Source organism: Rattus rattus, chromosome 13 (genome assembly GCF_011064425.1).
Source record: "Rattus rattus isolate New Zealand chromosome 13, Rrattus_CSIRO_v1, whole genome shotgun sequence".
Lineage (NCBI taxonomy): Eukaryota > Metazoa > Chordata > Mammalia > Rodentia > Muridae > Rattus > Rattus rattus.
This window is the reverse complement of record NC_046166.1, coordinates 39,797,638-39,816,891: the sequence shown is the minus strand read 5'-3', so window position 1 is coordinate 39,816,891 and position 19,254 is coordinate 39,797,638.

The window sequence follows — 19,254 nt, the reverse complement described above, 5'->3', positions numbered from 1 at the left end:
CTGGCTCTAACTCTGGAGGCGACGGTGTGAGAGATGGCGGGGGAAGCTGTAGAGAGAGGAGTTTGAAGATGCATTGGTGGGCGATGGCCAAAGATCTCAGCCTTCCCCAGTGAGGCGCTGGCTCCCCCCGCCCCCCATTCTCTGGGGTAATGGCTTTGCTGACATTTGAACAGACAAGGCAAGCCCTCCTGTGAAATGCATGGGGATTCTTCAGTCACATGGCTCACGGTTCGATCCCTCACCTTGGCTCTTCTCTGTCTCTTCATCATAAGGCGAGGGTAATAACAGTGTCAATCTCACAAGCTTATTCGGTGACTAACTGCCATATGAGGAGCTTTGAATCGGGGAACCCCTTGTAAGACACACAGAATTAAAGAGGTTCCTCTTGGTACCTCATGCAAATCTAAGCTTCATTCTTATGCTTCAGAGAACAGAACTGCATATGTTATTTACATAGTACATTCATGTACTTATGTGGAGGGGTCGGGGTAACCATGACAAAGCAGGACGGTGGAGGACTTGGCTGGTTCTCGCTTTCTATTGTGTGGGTCCTGGAAATCAAACTTAGGTTGTTAAGCTTGGCGGTAGACTGAGCTAGCTCACCAGGCAAGCGAACAATTTGAGGCCTACTGCGTGCGCCTGTTTCACGTACTGAATTGCCTTCCACGGCGCTGAAGCATAAGGGGAGGTCAGACCGGCGCCAGAGACAATGTTACCTGTAGAAGTTTTGGAGATTCTTTTCGGAGACTTCTACCCAGGTTAAAGCTGCAATTTCTGACTACAGAAGAGATTTTCAGGACAAACTAGGATGAAGCAGGGTAGGAGTTTACTAAGAAGAGATTAAACATAGATTTGAGCACCGGTTATTCAAAAAGCTGTGCTTAACAAAAGGCTACCCAGGGTAGCCAGTGGGCAAGCTCTCTAAGAAGGTGTCTTCAGAGTTTACCTACAGGGCAAAAAGGAGTTAGCTATAAGAAGAATATTCACTTCTTGGGGTAAATCTCACATAAATGCCTTTCTTTCCAAACCATATCTCTGCACAGAAGGTTTGCTTAAAATAGAGACTTAAACACACGCACATCGCTAGTGCCTAGAGTCAATGACACGACCTCTGGGTGGTGGGACTCTCAGCTTGGGTACTTTTCAGAGCTTTCCAGATGACTCCAGAGAGAAACCAGGATAGAGACACGGGTGGAACCGTGGTTGGTCGTTGGAATCCTGTCACTGGGACACTTCATTGGGATGATCTCCTCTCTGATATTTGTTTTTATTGGATATTTTATGTATTTACATTTTAAATGTTATCTTTCCTGGTTTCCCCTATCCCATTCCCCCCAGCCCCCTGCTTCTATGAGGATGCTCCCGCTCCCACCCACCCATTCCACCTCATGGCCCTGACATTCCCTACACTTGGGAATTGAGCCTTCACAGGACCAAGGGCCTCTCCTCCCATTGATACCCAACAAGGCCATCCTCTACTACAGTATGTGGTTGGAGCCATGGGTCCTTCCATGTGTACTCTTCAGTCAGTGGTTTAGTCCCTGGTAGCCATGGGGGGCATCTGGTTGGTTGATATTATTGTTCTTCCTATGGGTTGCAAACCCCTTCAACTCCTTCAGTCCTTCCTCTAACTCCTCCGTTGAGGATCCAGTGCTCAGTCCAATGGTTGGCTGTGAGCATCTGCCTCTGTATTTGTCAGGCTTTGGCAGAGCTTCTCAGGTGACAGCTAAATCAGGCTCCTTTCAGCATGTACTTCTTGGTATCAGCAATAGTGACTGGGTTTGGTGGCTGCATAAGGGATCCCCAGGCGGGGCAGGCTCTGGATGGCCTTTCCTTCAGTCTCCGCTCCACTCTTTGTCCCTGTATTTCCTCTTGTGAGTGTTGGTATTCTGTCTAAGCTCCACCCCCACAGCTACCTGGCAGCAGCCAGGTATGCTCCGCCCCGCGGTTGCCTAGCAACAGCCAGATGTGCCTGGCTCTATAAGGGGCTGCTTGCCTCCTCCTCTCCCTCTCACCCTCTCTTGCTCTTGCTTCTCTGCTCTCTTCCCCTCTGTCCCCTGTCCCTTCTCTCCCCATCCTTCCCTCCTTCCCTCCACGTGCCCATGGCCTGCCTCATTTGTTTCTCCCTCTACTCTTTTCTCATTAAACCTCTCCACGTGGAACCATGTTGGCTTGGTGTATTCTGTCCCAGCACAGGTCGAGATTTAAATCCTAACAGTGAGTATTTTGTTCCCCCTTCTAAGAAGGACTGAAGCGTCCACATTTTGGTCTTCTTTCTTCTTGAGCTTCATGTAGTTTGTGAATTGTGTCTTGGTATTCCGAGCTTTTGGGCTAATATCCACTTTTACCAGTGTGTGTTCTTTTGTGACTGGGTTATCTCACTCAGGATGATATTTTCTAGTTCCATCCATTTGCCTAAGAATTTCATGAAGTCATTGTTAGCTAAGTGGTAATCCATTGTGTAAATGTACCACATTTTCTGTGTCCATTCCTCTGTTGAAGGCCTCTATCTTTTTGAAGAAAAGTTGCAAAGCCTGGAACGCTAGTAATAGCCAGACTTGGCTTTGGGAGTTTTCCTGGCTGCTCCTACTGTGCTAGCTTTGGCTGCAGACTCCAGAGGCATGTAGGGTGAGGTGTTTGGAGTATGGTAAAAGTCACATTGGATATAGGCATCTGTGACTTCAGGAGTGCCACGCCCTAGAGTCAGAGAGTCCAGCCCCCCCCCTCCCCTGTGTTCTGCATGGAGGAATTGCAGCAAGTGAGAAAGGGGAGGGTCAGAGAGCACAAGGGCTCAGACAGATCTTGGTGTTAAAGAGCCCGTGTTCAAGGTTCTGTATTTTCTGAGTCACATTTTCTTGTGAACTGAGCAAACAGATTAACATCACTAGCTTGGTTTTGTCATTTGTAAAATGACAAAACAATTATATTTTTGTAAGACTAAGAAAGTTGGTCCTTTTTCTCCCCCTCCCCTCCCCTTCTGCTCTCTCTCCTTCCCCCTTTCTCCTCTCTTCTTCTCTCCCCTGAGGTTTGAATCCAGAACCTTCTATACACTAGGCAATTGCTAGGCTACTAAGCTATACTTCTGCTACTGTGAAACTGAGAGTGGGAGGATCCAGAACAGACAGAAACACTGTACAGTCCTGATGGTGTGGCAGCATAGAACCCGGAACCTGGTGTGTTTAAGTAGCAACACTGTTACCCTCCCTACACTCTGGCCCTGGTAGCTGCAGCATTTTAGCAAGTGTCATAAATGACCACCAGCCAGCTGACTTCAGGCCAGATTTCCCATCCTCTGGGTTGGAAAAATACTGTAGATGGTGTTTCTGTTCTTGCTGGCACCAGTAAAGGCACCAAAGTGATGTCTGGGAGGGGATGCGGAGTCTTAGAGGTCTTCCTCCTGGAGGGAACATCTTCACTGATCTCCCGGCTGTGCTGAGCCTGGCTTTGCAGCCCTCCCGTCCCTGGGGGATCAGATTAGCCAGGTCAGCCACTTGCACACCACTCGATGGCTAGCATGGCTGTCTGTGTGAGCAGCTAGTATGTCTGTCTGTGTGAGCAGGTTGGCTTTATTGAGCAAGTGACCTTGTCTGTGGAGTACAGGTAGCAATGGGTTGTGGGAACTCCTCTTCCAGGTCACAGATGGGGTCCTCCCAGAGGGGGTGGGGGGATCTCTTGGCTGAGGGCTCCAGGCTAGGCAAGCTGCTGTCCAGCTTGGCTCAGGGGCCAGCCTGCGTCACAGAGCTGGATCGGAGTAATGCTAATAAAGTCGAGCTGTCGGTTCCCACAGCGTGTCGCATCTGTCTTCATTGAAGCATGCTCTCGGTAATTTCATTGTGGGGTTTTCCATTAAAAAGTTTGATTAATTCCATAAATATTAAAATAAGACAGATAATTAGAATCCAGGTACTCATTGTTACACAAAAGCAGTAAAGTCTGCTCCAAATTATTATTATTAATAATAAGCACCCACACAGCACTGATAAAAACTGCACAGACAAAGTGATCCACAGTCACTGATATTAATGCTGCCCTCCTCGGGACAGTCTGGGCCAGTAGCTGCAACTCTCCCTCCCTGCATTCAGGAATCAAGCCCAGCCAGACGGACTGATCTGCTAAGAGGAGCCAGTCCTGCCGTAAGAGAAGTGAGGTTGTGAGTCTTTGTGTTTAGGTCGAGCTTTGACCCTCAGCAACTTAATCAACACGGTCAGCTTCTGGTCTCTGGAGATGATTTCTTCCTTTCTCTCCTGACCAATTTCCTTCTGTGTTCAGAAGATGCCCACAAGCTTCCTCTACTTCCACCCCCCTGGATGGCGAGAGAAGGATTGGGGAAGAGGAGAGGGACGCGGTCCCATGGGTGTTTGCTCGAGAGGGGAGCTGAATAATAGGTGTCTCCAAGCTGGTATATAAATCATGTAGACAAGTTTAAACTATGAATCATTAAGGTAGAAGGGAGAGCGCACGGAATCGATAAACAGCAAAGCAAGGGGAAAACCCTGGCTGCACTTAAGCGGAAGCACTGATGTTGTTGCGTTCGGTCATGGTTGTAATTGTCTCACTAATCACTTTATGCTGGGTTCCCTAAGTGGGAGCCCTGGAGAATGAAAAACCGCCCTGTTCTTATTTTTAATCAGAAGAACAAGTCAACTATATAGAACACCCTCTCGGTTTTCTTAAAAGAACAAAAACAAGACAAAGCACACTTGCTATTAAAAAACTACAAAAAATCCTCCAAAACAAACAAACAAAACAAACAAAACCCCCAACTTAAAAGCCTTCTCAGCAACCCAGTGATGTCTCACTGTGCAGGCATCAGGCACAAATCCCAGATCCCTCCTGTGCTCTGTGAGGGCCGTGAGTACAGTGTTGCTAACTTATTGTCCTGCATGTTGCCAAAAATCAGATCCATGAAGACCATGAAAGATTCTCGCCCTGGATTTTTAAAACTTCTAGTAATCCTCACTTTATACGCAGTTTGCCTTCTATGCCTTTGATTCTGACTAGCCATGGTGTGAAAATATGACATAGAAAATTCTAAAAATAGATGTCTAAGCGTTCTGTAATTTTTATCACAGCATTGCACACATTCTATTGCTATTGCTGCTCTCTTATTGGGTCTAATTTAGAAATTAACTACCATGGGTATATAATATAAAGAGAAACCTACCAAGTTTATAACGTTTGGTTGTACTCAAGGTTTCAGGCAGTCAGTAGACGTCTTGATAACAGGGAAGAATTTCTGTATTAAATTAAGACTCTATTTACTTGGATTACTGGGTCTTTTGGTAAGTCCTTGAACTCTGAACCATAATCTAGGCCCCGTGTGGGCTGCATAGGACTAAGTAGGGTCCTGATTTGCAGGGGGTAGGGGGGTGTCGTTCACTGCCTGGTGCAGAGAAGGAGGGAAGCAGGGTGGAAACTTCACAGCAGTCTGAGCAGGGCTAGTTCCTGATTCAGGAAGGTGTGCGACTACGCGAAGGCCATTGTCAATGGGTACTTGAGCTTGCATGAGCCCCGACAGAAGGCAAACCCACTGAGATGGTCCAAAGGCATTGAAGAGCACATTGAGGACATTGGAAGTCTAGCAAGGACAGTGTGCCTGTCCAGGCCACTGCTCCGGACGGATGACGTGCAGGGGACACCCACATCTGCTTTCTCCACCCTCCCCCATCACACAAAGCCTGCATCCAAGAAACGTGGGAGCCATAGTAACTGGGAGAGGAGTCCCAAAACAGCAGAGGGTTTGGGAAGAAAGCCCTTCGCTGTTTTAGATACGCTCTTGCTTCCTGTGGACAGTGATCCTGGGGACTGGCGCCACAGTTAAGAGCCCCAGCAGGACTCTATGGGGGTTCAGTTGCTGGAAGGCTTTGAGAGACTTTAGGAACTTAAGACTGGTTCTCTTAAATAAGAGGAAACTGAGACTAGTAAGTGCTATAAGGGTCACAGAACCGTAATAGTAGCCTTCAGGTCTGTGATGAACAGGAGAGGATTCTGGGATTGAGAGTGGCTGGTGGGAATGGTAGCTTGTGCAGGAGGTCCTGGGCAGAGGGTAACACAGACCTTTATAGATGAGGGATTAGGTGTATTTCATTCCATTTCATTTTTTCTTTTCCATTCCTCTGGGCCCAATAAGGATGAGAGGCGGAAGCCATGGCATATTTGGAGCCAATTAAAAGAGATGCTTTCAGTCATTGGCATTGTTCTTCACTGGGCGAGGGGGCAGTATGAGATTGATAGTTTCTGGTCTTTCGGGGCATCCAAACAGGAGGCTTAGTTCAGTCCTCAGCCCAGAGTTCAGTGCAGAATAAATGTTAGGAATTTTAGACCACCACAAGGGGGAGCGCTGGATCTCCAGTTTCTGCCTCTGGGTCCTGGGGAAATAGGCAGCGTGCTCCAGAAACACACACACACACACACACACACACACACACACACACACACACACACACACACACACACACACACACACACACTCACATTCACACACATACACAAAGAGAAACTGGTGGTTGTGGGTATAGGAAAAAATGTGGATGGGATGGGGGCGGGGGAGGGGGGAGCCAGTTGGCAGTCACTGAAGGCTTCATGATGGAGCCTGATCTCCACATAGGTGACTTCCTGTCCCGTCTAACGTTCCACAGCCGGGGTCCCCACTGTGGTGTGGGCAGGGTGCTTACAGAGGACACCTAAAGCAAGCCTTGGAATGATTTGGTATATAGATTTGATCCGAGGCGCGTGTTTCCTATTAAATGCCTTCGCATGATATGAATTTTTCAAGCTTACAATGAAGCGCTTGGCTCTTTAGTAAAGGATGCCAAATGTTGGAACGGGGAGCCATTGTCAGCCGAGTGCGTCTTCCCCGCCATTTGCCTCTCTGAGTCCCAAACCTATTCTCCCATTCTCGCCTCTGTGAGCCTGGCCCAGGACTCTGAAAATTGCGTATCTCCCCTTCCAGTTGATTTAGTTAGCCAACAGGGAGCGTCATAAGCCAGAAGGAGGGGAATGGGAGAAGGGACTTCCTGTTTGCTTACCGTTCCTCTCATTGTCACGGCTCCAACAGTGGTGTTTTGTGCAGTTTGTTCCTTTTTCCAGGAACAAACTCTCAAAGCTAGCCAGCAGCAACTGGCTGCTCCCCGAGCTTGGAGGCTGGAGGGCTTAGTCTGAGAAATCCTTTCTCTAAGCTTCTAGCTTTGTTGAACAAAGCCAGTCCTTCCACCACTCCCTGGTACCAAGCGCAATCCCTGTCTTTGGTTATCTTTTCTACTCTCAGTTCTCCGAAATGCCCCGCCTTTCTCTTTCAGCCTTCCATTGCTCTGTGACCAATTCCCCATGCTAAATTTTCCCTGCTGAAATGATTGTTTTTCTGACTGGTACTGCAAGGGGTGGGTGTAGGGGCTGGGGTGGGGGCCTGGTGGGTGGGAGTTGACACTTATTAATGGAGTGGTTGCTACTAGGTCCACCCGTTGGCAGACCAGTGGGCAGTGTTTATGCTTGGAGGTGTGTAAAAGGAGGAGGAAGAAGGGTTGGATGTAACCCATCAGGAAGGCATTCATGCATAACAGACCGATTATCACTTAACCTCAGCAGGACTGTGCATTGGGTTTGATTTGGTTTGTTTTTGGAGACCGAAGTTCCATGTGTAGCCTGACTGTCTTGGAACTATCTCTATAGACCAGAGGTCGTTCCAAACTCAGAGATCTGCCAGCCTCTGCCTCCCAAGACGTATGCCAACCACTACCCAGCTAACAGTGCATTTGTTAAAAGTGATGAATCCACACTGGCAGGCTATCATTATCAAAAGGCACTAATTATGTGCTCTGTGAGTTCAAGGGCAGCCAGGACTACATAGCCAGACCCTGCCTTACAAGAAGAATAACATCGAGGTTGATTCCGAGTCTGGCCATTAATGAATAAAACTACCGTAAACATCCATTTGCAGGACTTGGGGCAGTAGGTAATGAGTTCTCAATTCCTTTTGGAAAGTACCAAAGACGACAACCTCTGGAGCATTGGGAAGGATGTGTTTAGTTTGATAAGAAGCTGCAGACTGACTTCCAAGTGTCTGTAAGAAGGGCGTGTCTGTAAGAAGGGCGTGTCTGTGAGAAGGGCGTGTCTGTAAGAGGGCGTGTCTGTGAGAAGGGCGTGTCTGTGAGAAGGGCGTGTCTGTAGAAGGGCGTGCCGTAAGAAGGGCGTGTCTGTGAGAAGGGCGTGTCTGTAAGAAGGGCGTGCCTGTGAGAAGGGCTTGTCTGTAAGAAGGGCGTGTGAGAAGGGCGTGTCTGTGAGAAGGGCGTGTCTGTGAGAAGGGCGTGCCTGTGAGAAGGGCGTGTCTGTAAGAGGGCGTGTCTGTAAGAAGGGCGTGTCTGTAAGAGGGCGTGTCCGTAAGAAGGGCGTGTCTGTGAGAAGGGCGTGTCTGTTCTCCCACTCCATGGTCAGCATTTGGTACGGTCACTACCAGACTCTGGCATTCCGAGTGAATGGGGTAGCTCACTGCTGTTCTGATGTGCAGTCCTCTGAAACATGGTGGATACCTTTTCTTCTGCCTATCTGCTATGCTGTATCTCTTTTCTGGCAAGGTGTCTGTCAAGTCTTGGGTTCAATTTTAGTTCAATTGGGAGTTTTGAGTTTTTGGTTTGGTTTTTGATGGGGTCTCACACGCTGTGCAGATCAGGCTGGTCTAGAGCTCAGGGAGATCCACCTCTTTTGGCTCCTGAGTACTGAGGTACACGGCCTGGGTGGTATTCAGATTGTTGTTTTAAAAAATCCTCCATGTGTTTTTATAGTGGTCCTTCATCAGTCGAGTCTTTCACAAGTACTTCCCCTCGTCTGCTGCTGGCTGTCCATTCTCTCCATCATCTCCTTCCTCGGTACACTTTCATATATATATATATATATATATATATATATATATATATATATATATATATAAAACTCTTTTCTGCCTTGATTATCACTACAGAAAGGTGAGACTTGGCTCAGGATCTGCTTTAGAAGAATGACACTTTGAGGAAAGGAAGAAAGTGGGGGTCACGGGCAGTATGGGGGAGGCAAAAGCCACCGGAGGGCGGAGCAGGTTTTAGGTAGAGGGCATAACGAACACTTTGGACTCCTGGGAGGCAGAAGAAAGGAGATGCCAGAAGTTAGAGGACATCGGAATGGTGGGGAGGAGGATCTGAGAGCAAATTTACTTTGAATTTTTGCTCTGGGGTTTGGACTGTTCCCTTCTGGATGTAAGAGATTTAAAAATAATATGTTTTTTTTAAAGGCCATATATGAGCTAATTTCTCCATTCCATTTTCTGTGGTACACAGTCTGGGAATCTTCTATACTTGCTCTTGTAATGGGTGGTCACTCTAGCCACTCTCCCTAGGAAGAATGCTAGGAAAGCAATCTGATTAAGTGTACTTAGCGCGGACAGCTTTGGTCCATGTGCAGAGAGTGATAAATTAAATTACATTGTCTGGCTGAGTATTCTAGGACACCTCCAAGGAGCCGCATAGCAGAGAGAGTTATTAGTGCTAAGATTCATGGCATGCATGTGTTTCCGTGTCTCTGTGTGTGTGTGTGTGTGTGTGTGTGTAGGTATGTGTCTGTGTGCATGTGTGTGTGTATGTGTGTTATCACACATGTGGAGGTCAGAAGGCCTCGCCTTCCATTTCATTTGAGACAGTCTCTCTTCTTTGTTTTCACGTTGCCTATGCCGGGTCAGCCTGCCTGTCACAGGCTGTCTCCATCTCCTCTCTCCCTGCAAGAGCTCTGAGATCGCAGATGCTAACACTGTGCATTATCTGGCTTCTGAAGGACTCGAACTCAGTTCCTCACACTTGTGTGCCAAGCACCTTTACCCACTAAGCCATCTCTCCAACCCAGCTCTAGTTTTAACGATGGAGAATCTTCCATCCGGGAACTGGAAAGGCGTGTCTCCTAGGTAGGACCAGGCACAGCCAAACTGTCAGGCCCATTCTGTTCCATAGACCCTCACACATGCGGGGCCCATCTGTGCAAGAACCATTGTAATTGCAGCCATTTAGGGGAATTGATTACCATTAGCCCTAAGTGCCAACATCACCGCAATGATTCTGCCTATCATTACGAATGTGTTGGAGGAAGCTGACTGTAAGCTTTATTTGATTACAACGATAAATTCAGACCTTTGAATTTCGAGCGTCTGTTTCCTTTTGCTCGTCTGTCTGTGATTCCCCACCCAGGAAGGGCCTGTGGGGAACGGAGAGATCCCCTTGCCTGCAATCCTTCCTGCTCCACATACAGCTCAGGACAAAGCTGGTTTCTGAGTGCCTGAAGAGTCCGGCTTCCTCACCTACACTGTTCTTTCTGGCCTGGTGGCAGATGGGGAACTGTAGAGAATCAAAGAGGGTGTGTGCGATGCTTTCCTGCAAGCCACCAAAGTTGCTTCTCCCCTGTGCATGGGCTCTCAAGCGCTTGGCCCTCCCTCTGGGGACACTGACTTGTCACTTCCCCATCAGAGGAAGTGTGTCTGAACAAAGTGTGCCCACTGAAGTTGGAACCCCAGTGGATGTGTGTGAACGGATCGCTCAGAAACGAGGGACTACTTTTTATATTTGAATATCCCATTAATTATGCCAGGGCCTACGATGGTCACTTTTACAAAAGATGCACAAATTGGCACACAGTGGGCTCTGGCAGTTAGAGTATCTGGAAGGCGCTGGAGGGCTCAGTGGACTGGAAGGATGAGAGCGTCTTAAACGCATCAAAGACAGGCCCCTTTGAATCTCTCCGTGTGAGCCCGGCCATTTGCAGCCTGCAGACACATAATGGAAGACGCAGCCTTTGAATTCCCACTTCTCTGAAGAATGTTACATGCATGGAAGGGTGACTGTAGCAGGCTGGGGACAGGGAGGAAGGATGCTTTGAGCCTTTGATCTGATTAGAAGGGAGCTGCCATAAACACAAAGCATCATGGGATCTAGTGCAGATCTAGCCAATGTGAGAGTCTCTCTGTCTCTGTCTCTCTCTCTCTGTGTGTGTGCGCGCGCGCGTGTGCTTTACTTTAATGCATTCTCTTGTACCCTACTGTCTACTCTGTTACTATCATGACCACCCAGACAAGCAGCTCGGGTACTTAATCACTGGCTATTAGGTAACTGAAGGCTTCTTTAGTCAGAGAAGCTCCCTAGAATAAGTGTAGGACTCCAGCCTGCTTGGTAGCATGTGGGAGTTTTTGCAGAATCTCCTAAAACTTTGGGCCCTGGATTCCAGACACAGTCACTGCAGTGGCTGAGGTTACCGCTGGGAGGAGACACAGGACTCTGAAGGTTTAGAGGGTGCAAAAAGCTCACCTAGGAACAGCCACTGGCCGTGTATCCATCCCTCTAAGGTAAAGCTAGGGAGGCTTTTCAGATGCCAATGCGGGTCCAGGTGCCATCCCTCTTTGGAACCATTGAGTTCTCCTCAGCCCCTGTACCCTATCAGCCAAGCCCCAGACCCTGGCTGGAATGAAGTCTGGGCTGAGGGTGGGCATGAGGACATTTGGACTGCATAGCCTTCCACTGAGTCTGAGGCAATTCCCCGTTCTCAGGTGGAACTGAGTCTCACAAACTTAGCTGCTGGCACATGCACATGCATGTATGTGCATGTGTGTGTGTGTGTGTGTGTGTGTGTGTGTGTGTGTGAAATGCACACACACACACACACACACACACACACACCATTTTCAGAGCTTTCTTGTGGTAGCATTATGATTTCACACTGGTGCTTGGAGACCATCAGGATGAGCATCCTTCTTCCTAATAGGGTCTCCGAAGAGAGAGGATAGAGGTAGCTTCTGTCTTGTTACTCCTATCTGGGGAACGGACAGCCTGCTACTCTGAAGCATTCTTTAGGGATCTGTGAACATAGCAAGTAGGTATTTGAGTGTGTGTGTGTGTGTGTGTGTGTGTGTGTGTGTGTGTGCGTGTGTTGTAAATGTATGTGGGAGCCAGAGTGTTGGGCATTTCTCCCAAGACATTGTCCACCTACCTTTGTTTTTTTTTTTTCTTTTTGTTTGTTTTTGTGAGACAGACTCTTTCACTGGCCACTCAGCCCCCGGGCTCTGCCTATCTCTGTCTCTGTCTCTCCAGTCCTGAGAGCTTGTGTAGCAAGCACCTTACTGAGGGAGCTCCCATGGCTTTATTATTTCTCTGGTTGTTTTTGATTACCTGGATCTAGAAGTTTCTAGTGAGGAGGGTGTGCGTGAGTGTAGATTTGCTAGATTTAAGAAGGTCCCCCTAAGTCCCCCATATTTGTGTGTACCAAAAACCAGAGAGGTAGTAAGATGAGGTCACGTGGGAGTACACTCTGTTCTCATGGGTTTGTGGTGGCTGCTGACAGGGGACACATACCTAGAAACCGCTGAGGGGAAGGTTGAGTGCTGACGGTGGCAGACTAGAGCAGTTTTGAAAGCCTAGGGTGACCAGTTCTTTCTTGACCACAAGGAAGAAACTGGAGGCAGTGGAGGATCCTCCCTGGAGCCATTGTGACAGAAAGCAAGGGCCTGGCATCCTGGGGCATTGCAAAGCCAACCCAAACATAGACAACATAGAGAAGAGGGAAGAAAGGTTTCTGCCCACAACAGACAAGGAGCGCAGAGGAGTTGTTTGCAAAGCAATGCTCTCCCCAAACAAGGGCAGTGCGGGGATTTTACTCAAAGAGGCTCTGAATATCTAGGGCGTGGTTCTCAATGCTGGCACCCTTTAATACAGTCCCTCAGGTTTTGGGGACTCCCCAACCATAAAGTTAGTCTTGTTGCTGCTTCATAACTGAAATTTGGCCACTGCTAGGAGTCGTTAGGTAAATATGTTTTAAAAGCCCCGGGTGACGAATCACAACAAGGGAGAAACTCACGGAGCCAAAGATGGATCCCCCCCCAAGTCATTGTAACAATGCAAGGGACTGGCATCCGGGGATGACAATGTTCCTAGGTAACCCTTGTGAAAGGGTTGTTTGGGGCACCCCAAAAGGGATCTTGACCCATGGGTTGAGAGCTGCTGATCTGGGGACTGGCCCATTCCTGAGCCTACTCACTACGTGGTTCAAGGTCATCATTTTAAAAGGAAAGGCAGTAGACGCATTTTGGGCATGCTTAGCCTGAGGTCACGGTGCACTTGTTTTTAAAAGGTTAGAGGTGAATGTTCGGGTGACTTCAGAAAGATTTGGCTTGAATTGTATTAACCTTGGAGTTTGCTCAGGAGGGTGCCTGCTTCACAGTGAGCATCTTCAGACATATTGGCCCTTGAGTGCACACGGAAAATTTCCACTGTTAAAAGCTCCTTCCCCCACCTCCACTCCCAGTCTGTGTCAGAAGGACAACCATACCCTTCCATTCTGTCCTCTTTCTCTTTGATTCAATGGCGGTGTGTGTGTGTGTGTGTGTGTGTGTGTGTGTGTGTGTGTGTGTGTGTGTGTGTGTGTGAGAAGTGTGACAGTTCTACTCACAGATGGGTTCCAAAGCCACGCCCAGAGTTGCCAGATTTCTCACACACATAAATAAATACAGCTACCTGGCACAGGGTGCCCAGGTGAGTCTGACTCTAAGATAGATAACAAATACAAAATTTATTTTAGCGTAAATGTGTTCTGAATATTCTCTGGGACTCACGGATACGAGCAGTGTATTCATTATCAGTTGGAAATTTCCTGTGGTTGATGTGTCCTTCCTTTTATCTGCCAACTCCCTTCTCCAGCCCCTCCCTTGGCCATAGTTATTCAGCCCAGTCCCCACAGAAAGGCTGGTGGAGGTGGCGGCTGGCTGGCTGTCCCAGTTAGGGAGACTCTAGATCCCCTGGCACCCTCCCTGCTGGCTTCCCGCACACTGCCAGCAGCCTGTAGTCTGAACATCCTTTCCACCAGCTGGAAGAGAATCTGGCAGGATTTGAACATACGGGGAGAGGCAAGGGGAGCAAGGGGAGCTTCTGTGGCGCCTGCCCGGGGGCGGGGGGCGGGGGTGCTTCCAGCAGGAGGGATACTGCAATTCCCGCTGAGCAGCACTTGGCATCAGCCTCTGCACTTTGATTCGTTCTATTTTAAACTGTCTTCAATTTCCCTCCTGGGGAAAGGGAGGAGGGAGGCTGGGGAGGTGGCGGTGGTGTGCAGAGAATCAGGGGACTCAGGGGCTGTTGGAAAACCTGAAGCCAGTTGGCAGAGCTGTGCTGAATTCTTAGGAATAGGGACAGGACATTTAAGGTGAAAGCTGTGAGCTCGAGGCCTGGTAAGGAAGAAGAGGGTGGTTAGTGTGGCCAGAGGAAGGGCGCTGAGAGACCTCTGCCTAGGAGACAAGCAAGCTAGAAAAGGACTCTGTGGCCTTGGTGTCTCACGTGGTCATGGGGATAAGCTTTGAGAATGCAGCCTGGCACTTGAAAGAGGGATGGTCCTGTCTCCTTAAAACAGAGCCCAGAGGGATAAACAGAGAAGGTACAACCTGAGACGTGCACCAGAGACCCACAGCCTGTATCACGGGAAGCATGTCTGCAGTTGGATGGGAATTCCCAGCAAGAAGGCCTGGTTCCCAGTGTGGGTCTTTTCCCAGAAACCCATTGGCCTGTGCAGGGCATACACTTGCCTCTGGTAGCCTCACTGGCCAAGTATGAGCCGACAAGCTTTTCTTTAGGACCGAGGTCTCACGTTTTGGGCCCCAGCAAGGATGGTATCCAAAAGGATCCTTTGGTGGTTGGTGAGTATGGGGCGGTGTTTAATTAAATCAGATGGGTCAGACATGAGATTTAAGACATCAGAGGAAGACATTGGGAGTGGATGTTCTGGATGCAGGGGGGCCTGGATCCTGGGTCAGATGGGACAGGGTTTCTAAGGGAGGAGGTCTTCAGAGTGCTCTTGGACAGAGGATATTGATTAGTTCATCCATCCAACCATTCACTGCTCATCCACTACAGCACTCACTGGTGACCCGTCCAGGGCTATGGACGCTGGGGATCCTAACTCAAGGGGTGCCAGAGGGTGAGTCTGGTGCTATGGGGGAGACTCCAGGAAGGAAAGCCCGCCTTTGAAGCCATGCACTGCCGGATTGGAGTTCTAGCTTCCCATAAGTGTCCTTCAGTTCAGTTGTCTTCTCCGGAAAACAATAGGAGAGCACAATCAATCTACCTTTCAGGGTTAACACTGTTCACCAGAGATGTAGCGTCTGAGTCCTTTCACATGGTTCATGGCACACAGTGTGAACTCAGTGAATCCCAGGAGAGCATAGGGCCGACAGAGTGTCTTGGGCTGAATCTGGAAAGTGATTAGGCTTCTTAAGGATTTTATTGTTGCAAAACAAGAGCAGGTGCAGAGGGGTCCTAAGTGTTTGGTCTCCAGCCTTATGTTGTCCTCCTGTCACTTGTAGGAGAGAGACAGCTTAGAGTCTGCAGTCGGCATGGCTTCTAATCAACCCAGATGTGTGAGCATCGTTCGTGTGTGTCTCGGATTCTGTAATGGAGAGAATGACTTATTTAGGATGTAAGGATGCTACGGATGCTGAGGAGGGTCATGGAGGTAAGGCGTTTGGAGTGCCAGTCAGTACTCAGTACAGTTCCTGGATGTCTTAGTTGGGGTTTGTTTTCCTGCAAGAAGCATCATGACCAAGAAGCAAATTGGGGAGGGAAGGGTTCACTCAGCTCACACTTCCACATTGCTGTTCATCACCAAACAAAGTCAGGACTGGAACTCACACAGGGGAAGAACTTGAAGGCAGGAGCTGATGCAGAGGCCATGGAGGGATGTTTCTTACTGGCTTGCTTCCCCTGGCTTGCTCAACTTGCTTTCTTATAGAACCCAGGACCACCAGCCCAGGGACGGCACCACTCAGAATGGGCTGAGCCCTCCCACCCATTACTAATTGATCACTAATTGAGAAAATGCCTTATAGCCGGATCTCATGGAGGCGTTTCCTCAAGGGAGGCTCCTGTCTCTGTGATAACCCCAGCTTGTATCAAGTTGACACACAAAACCAGCCAGTACACTGGGATAGTGAATATCTATCATTGCTCAGGGGGACCAGGCACAGGTTATCTTGTACCAAGGCCATAGCCCACAGCAGATGAGAGATGAGGTTAGATCACAAGCCTGCACTGGATACTGCTGACTTCCATCTTGTGGATGCTGGTGGGAAGTGATCATGTCCTCACTTGTTACCGGAGTTTACGCATGGAGGAAGACCAAGGCCAGGTCTGAAGGATGCCTGTAGCCAAGGGAGTGGCTGATGGAGAGGGAGAATGTGGAAGGAGCTGAAGTTCTGGGCACCAGAGACTCGAAAGTTCTCAGGTGGGAGGTGTTGATGGAGGGAGCCTGCCCTTAGGGGCTACAGGTTGTCATTGTGTCCCCAATGCCTGTCTTAAAAGAACTCCATGTTTTAATTTACTGAGCTTAATAAGACAAAAGGGGACCTCCAGCTATTCCGTTTCTGTGAACATAGTTTGTTTCTGCTCTGTAGTGAAGCCAGCCCACGGAGAAGGATGGGGTGAGGAGGGGCCTCGACGGGAGCTGGTGGGTGGGGTACAACGGGCTCCATTACACTGAGAGTGAGCCCAAAGCCACGGGCATCACAGGAGCTCATTACCTGCTGCCTCTACTTAAAGCTGTTAATTAGCTCTTCAATAATTTAGATAATCTTTAAATGGCTGCAGCTTTTAAATTGAAAGCTTATTTTCCCAACAAGGGCTGAGTTTCCAGGAGCCAACATTCAGATATTTTGCAGAACGAAGAAGCCATTTTGTATTTTGTAAGGTATCTGGAGTATGGACAATGAATGAGGCATCCTTAACTAGGGAGTACACTTCTGGGCCACATTGATCGAGGACCCAGGGGACCAAGAATCTGGGCTTGCTTGTGATTTGGTCACAGGTGGGCCCAGACTGGCCATGGTGTCGTCGAGAGGAAGAGGGGATAATGTGGAACCAGAGGCCCCAGTGTGGTACCCTGTGCAGTGGGAATAAATAGTAAGTGCAAACCTTCAAGGATGCGAGGTGGTGGGGTTCCTTCAAAAGTGGGGGACCTTCCACGTTGATTACAGGATACGTTTAGCTCACTGGGGATACCTGAGAGCATTGGTATAGATATCTGGAAGATAGGGCTTCGGGCTTAGGCTTCCTGTGCTAGGAGGCCATGTGCATTATTATTTCATTTATTGTTCTTTCTGCAGTAGCCTCGGACCTCGGATGAGTTACCAGCCTGCCTGGTGGCAGACACAGCCTCACAGGAAGACTTGGGACACGTTTTTGTCTGGACTGAAGCTCAGGGAGGATCATCTTCGACCGGACTTCATCTGGACTACTGAGACCAGGACCCAGAGTCTGCCCTCAGCCACCACCTCGTCCTCCTTTTGTCTGGAGCTCAGTGTGTGTGTGTGTGTGTGTGTGTGTGTGTGTGTGTGTGTGTGTGTGTGTGTGTGTGTGTGTGCGCGTGCCTACCAAGTATACATGTGGTGTTCTGACCTCTGGCCAAGCGTTGCAGGGAGAGGCCTTAACCCTGCCCCTCAGAAATTTGACTCTACACAGCATGGATCAACACAAGACCCGGACGAGTGGCCCCTAGGAGCCGTCTAGAAAGCTTGTATCTTTCCAGGGTTCTGTTCAAAGACTTGACAAAAACCAACCAAAGTAATCTTATAGCAGTCTCATGGCTCTGGGAATCTCCACTGTGCAAGAGAGAAGTCCCAGAATGCCAAGTCACGCATCCAAGAACTGCGGTCTGCCTCAGGGACATGGCTGCCTACGCTCTATTCTCTGCAGCTTTGTTCTTCTCCCCATCCAAAATGCTCTCAGACTCTGGCACCCCATTGGCTCGTCTCTTGCTTTCTGGTCTTTGTTATTGAAGTGGTCGGTCATAGGAATGGTGTGATGACACCAGGCTATCCAGGGACATCTCTGACTAAAAGGAGGAGTCCACCCAATGACAGCAGAAGTGGGTGTTATCTCAGCCTTGTGTCTTAAGTGACTTTGGGGACAATGATGGGAGGGAAGGCTCAAAGCAGAAGTCTTGACTCACTTGAAACATGAATAGAACTGAAGAGCAGAGGCAGTGGGGGAGGGAGGTGTCTGTCCCACCCTAGTAGAGAAAAGGAGTGTTTTGTGGGAGAGAGGAAAGAGAGAGGGGAGAGATAGACAGAGAGACAGACAGAGACAGAGAGAGACAGAGACAGGGACAGACACTGTTCGTCTTCCTAGAAACCAGAGCTCAGTTCAGGGCCCAGATAGCCTATTAGAGCAGCAGTTTTCAACCTGTGGGGCTAGACCTGCTTCAAGAGAGAGAGGTCCAATGGCCCTTCCACGGGTCACCTAAGACCATTGGAAAGCACAGATATTTACATTATGATTCAGAGCAGTAGCAACATTTCAGTTATGGAGTAGCAATGAAAAGAATTTTATGGTTGGGGAGGTCACCATAACACGAGGGACTACATTAAAGGTCACAGCATTAGGAAGGTGAAGAACGAATGTGTCAGAGTGTAAAAGCCATCTGGATCCTACTGATGGTTGTGAGGGGATGGCTGTCTTCAGGGTCACCACAGGTACTGCTTTAAAGGGCTCTGCCCTGGATCATCAGTTTCTCAGTGCGATTCCAGATGCTAATGAGGGTTGGGGGTTGCTCTCGCCAAGTATGAGGGGATTGGATCCAGGAGGGACGCTGTTTATACAGGGCAGCTCTGCAGGGGTTCGGGGGTGCACCCCTCCCAAGGAGACATGAGATAACTGTGAGGTTCTCTCACTCCCTAGCCTCATGGGGGCTCTTGCCACTCTGAGAAAAGCAGCTGGGACACAGTGTGATCCTTACAGGTAAGAAGTATCACAATGTGCTATCCCTGGTTCTGGATCGAGTGGTTCTGGCGATCATCTGGAGTGATCATTAGTAGTGTTGCGAAGATTCCAGACAGTTCAGAATACTGAGCAGGGCCAGACAGAGTAAGGACCCTTCCTGCATGCATACCGCCTCCTGGCTCAGTATACTCTTGGGCTGTGAGGCAGCCAGGAGAGTGGAACAAAACTGTGGTCCATCAGGTACAGACCCAAGGACACTGAAGCCAGGGAGCTGGCGGAACAACGTAGAACAGTATTCCATAGGATTCTCACGTGATTCAAAAATCACCGACTGTTCACACCATCTTAGAAGGATGAAGTTGCAACGGTGGAATGATAGAAGTCTGGGAGAAAAGTCCTGTTTCTAGGGAACACTCCTAACAGCTCAGAGACCTCAACTATGGGGCAGCTAGAAACTCCTCCAGAGATGATGTAGAAAGGCATCAAGCTAGAACTATCC